At 31.2% G+C, this 6,000-nt stretch overlaps 1 long non-coding RNA gene across 1 annotated transcript; it reads left to right on the plus strand.

Annotated features, from left to right (window-relative positions):
- LOC109126039 lies at window positions 1,292-2,724 on the plus strand. The gene is made up of 2 exons (XR_002033117.1): window positions 1,292-2,130; window positions 2,376-2,724. It is a non-coding gene; the product is annotated as an uncharacterized LOC109126039 (long non-coding RNA).

Raw genomic sequence — 6,000 nt, forward strand, 5'->3', positions numbered from 1 at the left:
CGTCTTTTCTGTAACCCGTTCATTTCTCTCTTTTTGACGTCACATATCATTCTTAGATAATCGAGTTATTCAATTTAAAAAAAATATATATTATTCTAAGATCCGAATACACCGGATATCTTATCTAGTTAGTAGTAGTACTGCTACTGTTTTGACTATTCTTGTATTGTTTTTGTTTTTGGTTTGTTATTACTTATTAATAAAGAGTTTTACACATCAGCAAAGCCGTAAAAATTGTTAAATAATATTTCAACTTTAGGAGAAAAGACATCACTTTCACTGGAAAAAAAGAAAAAAGAAAGAAGTGGGATCCATGAGAATGAAACACTTTTATTGTGTATATTTTTTTAGATTTGAAAGTGATAAAATTTAGTTATGTTTATTAACAAAAAAGAAGGACAAATAGTAAAATGCATAGTGGGTTTGATTTCTAATTTTATACAGGCTTGTGGCTTTTGATGATCTTCAGGTGAAAGTGTGGGAGACAAGGAATCTCTCTTTCTTCTTGATGTGTACTATGTTTATCAACTTGCTCAGGCACTTTACGTGTATTTACACTCAGTTCTAAGTCAACAGATATATGTATAAACCTGATATTATATATATGTATATTATGTTATCTGATTGGTGGATGTATTATTACACTAATACTAATGACCTCTCTTGGTATCAGGAGGAATATTCGACAACGCTTTAGATGAGCTGAGATTCGATGATAAGATAAAAAGTTAACCCACCATCACCAGAAAACTAGTAAGTTTAGCGTAGTTTAATTGGCTATCTCTTTGAACTTTTCTTCTTCTTTCTGAACATGTCTCTTTGAACATCATCATGTAACACAAACATATTTGTTCTATTTAAATTCGTTAATAACATCCTTAATTTATGACGTTTTAAAATATTCAAATTAGTTATGTAAATTTTAATAAAAATAAACATATACAATTATGTCCATATAGTATGTCGTTTTTGGTCAACAAGTTTATACTTATACATGTCTATCAGTCTATGTTCGAGCATAAATGTTATGTATTAGCGGAATTTAATCGAATATTGATATTACTATACCATATATCAAAGTTTTTTTTTTAACAACAGACATATCAAAATTAATATTTGGTATTAAGGACTTGCGGCGGACTCTCAGATCCAAAGTGTTGGATCGGTTTAGAGACAATGAATCAGAAACATGATTCGGTCCGGTTCAGTCTACCTAGGTCACTGCTCGTCTCTATAAATACCTCACTTCAGCCTCTCCTTCACTTGCACCTAGCTCTCACTCTCTCTTTCTCTAAACAACTAGTCTTGTGTGCGTATACACACTGCACCCATGTATGTGTACGTACTCTGGTCTCATAAATAATAGTTTTATTAGCTGCATTTATGATGTGAAAAGTTTACAAGATTGGTTTGTTGTGTCTGATCAGACGTTGTTTGATCGACACAGATCGAAAAAGCTAACTAACCGTCAGTTTTGGATATTATCATATTATCTTCGACCTATTACGTACATCGCTTATATTTTCACACAACTATTTTCAATTTGTTTCCCTATAGAATGTGAAAATTTGTTTGTTACGGTCTAAAAACAGAATATTCCACATTTTTCTTATGACGATAAAGAACCACTAATAATTTGACACGTCAGCCCTTAGACTCTTGAGGTTTTCTCTCTACTTCACCTATCTACTTTCCTCATCTCCGACTACTTTTCTCATTCTTCTTCTGTTTCCTCTTCTCAAATAAAATAGAGAGAGAGAGAGATATCGATAAGATTAGATCTATGATATTGATATACCTCGAGTTATTACTTTTCGCTTCTTGAATCATAGATCCTATTAGTTGAATAATAATATATATGTACTACATCTCTATCTCTTGTGTGAGTAGCTAGATTTAATTTATACAAGTTTCTCGGCGCGCGGATCCATGGAAGAAAGCACATCAGTCGTTGTTTGTGGGTGCAGCACCATTAAGATTCACATGGAAATTGAAAAATCTCTTAAAAATTAGGGTTTTCATATGTATATGAGAATCTTGATGATGCTGCATCAACAACCGACGGCTACAAAATATCTATAGCCGGAGAAAGAAACTTGAAGATAGTCGTCGTCTAAGTCTAAATCTTTGGTAAATCTCTCTCTTGATTAGTTTTAATAATCACAATATTTTTCCTTTGTTTTACATCTCGATATATGTATACACAGTGGGTGCGAGTTATATATTTTTCTCGGATTAATATAGGGTATCTGACGGATTAGGGCGTTAATTACAATGAATTGGCAAAACTATTTTGTCTTTGATCTTGGCTAGTGTGTATATTTATTAATGAATGTATAATGTTATGTAACGTATATCTTAACTGTATTTTCCAGGATCATATGATTTTGTTTTGTCAATTCATTCAAACCGGGTCCTAACAATGCTATGATCAAGAACAACAAGAAGATCGTGAAAACAGATCGAATAATAACTATAAAGTTCGTACACAGTCCAGACTATTTGTAGTTTCTGTTTTACGACTGTCTTGTAGTAACATTTAGTTGATTAGGGTGTCACCTTCTATTTCTGGGTTATAACTTGATCTTACATTTTTTTTATTGTTCTAATTTCGTAATTTTAGAAATTTGGTTTTCATGCCAAATCAAATCAAACATTATGGTGTGTTGTACATTGTACCAGAACTTTGTTTTCATGTGGCTCATCTTGAGTAATATTTGTCTTTTCTCTTTCGCTTTCCATTTGAATATTTTGTTAATTAAACAAATATAAGAAAAGATGTGGACACATTAATTTGTAACCCAAATTAATCTTAGGAAAAATAAAAATTAAGTTGGTAAGTTACTCTTAGTATAGCTAGCTAGTCATGAACAAGCGAGGTAGGTGGAGCACTGATATCTGTGCCTGCCATAATCATATGATACGCTCTATTACAATGAAAATCAAAAGACATCAATACATTCAAATTAATGGTTGATGCAATCCCACGCATACATGATCATAATATTACATACATAGGCTAATTATCTACAATCTCTGAAAAGATATGAACGTGTACATCACTACTTGCATATCTATGCAACGACGTATGCATTTTGATTCTTGTCAAAGATTGTTAGCTGTCCCATCCAATATGATGAACTTAACTAATAGCTACTCCAATGTATCTTTAAGTGGAAACGACCTTTTTTTAGATGTGAATCAGAACAAAAATTTTAGTTTTTTTTTCCTTATCTGCAGTGGTATTTGAATTTGTGAATTTGATGGGTTTTTTTTTAATTGGTCTCATGGTTACATTGGTAAACTAAATCATAAAGAATCAAAAGACATTTCATAAACTTTCTTGATATGTCCATCTTATTAAAACACTTAGCGGAATGAACATTGGTTATAAACTTATAGATAAAACTGCCGTATGATTTCAACAAGAAATTAAGTTAAGGAAGAATTAAATGCGAGTTGCTTGCCCCCACAAAAAGCCATTGGAGAGATGGACTGACGAAGATGGGAGAATCTAAAGATATTGTGTCAGGTAGGGGCCGGGCATGCAATTAAGGACAATTTTGATCAGTTGTTTTGTCCTTAATTTAGCATAACACTGATGAAAGGCAAATTAAATAGCAAGAGAAAAGCATTCAAAGAAGAGTAGGTGGTGATTTGGGATCATCACTGTATATTGATATGCAGTAACATCTCGAGTCACACTTAGTAAGCAACAAGTTCTTGGAGGACAATCGGAATAAAGAAAGAATTCGGACCACCATTCCTTTCTTTTCAGAAGACCACTTTTTTTTCTATGACTTCTAAATATATATATACTGTATATATATGTATATATATAAATGGTCATCTTTTCGTGGCCACCATTTTTATTTTGTTTTCAGGACTTGTTACTTGATTATACTTTATACATATAAGTATATAACAAGATTTAAAAAATGTCCGACTGAGTGAAAAAGTCAAATACCGAAGGTTAGGCTCACGTTAATCGTCTCGTAAAATCAAATTTTATCCGGGGATTTCCCTTTTCCACCACTTGTGCAAACATCAATCAAAACAGAAAAGAGTTAATATTCCATTATCATAAATATATTAGAGATTGCCGGATTATATTTTTTTCTTCGCAGTATATATCCGGACTATATTTTTTTTCTAACAGTATATATGTTAATAACCAAAATCAAAGAATAAGTAGGAGGAGTTAACCAAAAAGTAGTAGTCCAGTCATATCAAATTACGAGCGACAATGTTAATGTAGTATACTCATAAATTAGTTTGTTAGAGATTTTTAAAGAGATCGAGAGATTTAGTTAACCTGTCAGTGGTCGGATATATAAGCCTTGTAAAACACAATCTATGTATACTTCATTTCATAATCAATAAAGAAAAGTCAACAAGAAAGTTCTTCGTTTAGGTAATCAAATTACAATAAGGAAATTAAATTCGGTATATGAATTTAGGTTAGGATTTCATAATCTTCTCTTCATTATATATTGACAAATGTAGACGCTATTACTGATTGATTAACCTATGTTTATCTACAGTCCCTTGGTTATCAGAAAAAAAAAAAACAAAAAAAGAAGTAGGAGTTAGTCTTATCGTATCTAAAGTTAGAGTTATTTCGATCGTTGTCTGTCTGTATATGTGATTTAGTTTTGAAATTTACATCATGATGACACAAGACTAGTTGCTGTAATGGCAATAAGTATTTGTTTTTGTCGTTCTTTTATATGTGAACGACACTATGAGTATGTATCTATCAAACTTTATCGAATTATATATATGAAAGCATTGTTCAGTTAGGCTGCAATGTGTGCAGGTCCGCCGTGCCTACACATCAAGTGAAGTACTCTAGGGTTTTATTTCCACTTGATCCGTTTTGTGTCTAAAATTAATACTTGGATAAATGTATGTAATTAATCGATTGACGAAATCTTTGAGGTTTACGAATATAGCGTACTGTTATATACAGTATATGTCTTATTCAGTAATATAAATTTGTTGTGTATAAGTGAATTAATAATTCGGTTGATTTAATCATGGAAAATTTTAGCTAGTAGTATACATTTCAAAACGACGAAAGCGAAATAGAATCAGACACGTAGAAGCATGGTGTACCAATAAATACAAAGGGACACGAATCACATGGTAGATAATAAACTTATGGTAGCTATGCATTCATAGTACGATCTTGATATTATGTTAGTGTACTATATATGTCTATATATACATTGCATATATGTTATTTTGAATTTTTCTGTCGTACTAATTGATTGTGACTATTTCACAAAACCACACATAACAATTTAACTTGGGAAGGCCAAAAAAGAAAAGTCCGTGTTATAGAGTTACTCAATTACATAATTAGTTTGACATAAATATAACAACATCGATGACCAACTCACAACGGATGCCATGAAAAATATAATGCTAGCTAGAAGTGATTGTAACAAATACCCTTTCTATTGAATAAAAACCCGTAAATGGTTGTAATTTAGTTATTTCTACAATTTCTTATACCTGAAATCAATTCATTCTTTAAAGAAAACATGAATATGAACACCTCAAACTCAATATATTTTAGTAAGTTACAAATATATGTAATTACAAATTATGAGAATAATTAGATATGATTCTACTAACAGCGATAATTGTGCATCACTAGACCCAGCTTCCACATAATATTTTTATTTAAGAAATATTTATTTTAGAAAAGTGATCAGATAAAAGAAAATCAATAATATGTTATGCAGTAAATATTAAACTCTTCCTCTGTTAAAAAAAAAAGAATTAATTTATTTCCTCATTCTTCACATCGTTACATGACCATACCTCAAGCCCAATAACTCACAATAAAGCCCATTAATAACAAGCCCTTTCGTAGTTTCAAGTAATTAAATAACGAATAATGTATCGCCACGTGTTTTGCTCGTAAGTTTGACTTTTTCTTTTTTTCATTACGATTCGGTTACCATCAAAATTGGGCGGGTGAGGAATTAA

The sequence above is a fragment of the Camelina sativa genome, chromosome 8 (assembly GCF_000633955.1).
Source record: "Camelina sativa cultivar DH55 chromosome 8, Cs, whole genome shotgun sequence".
NCBI classification, from domain to species: domain Eukaryota; kingdom Viridiplantae; phylum Streptophyta; class Magnoliopsida; order Brassicales; family Brassicaceae; genus Camelina; species Camelina sativa.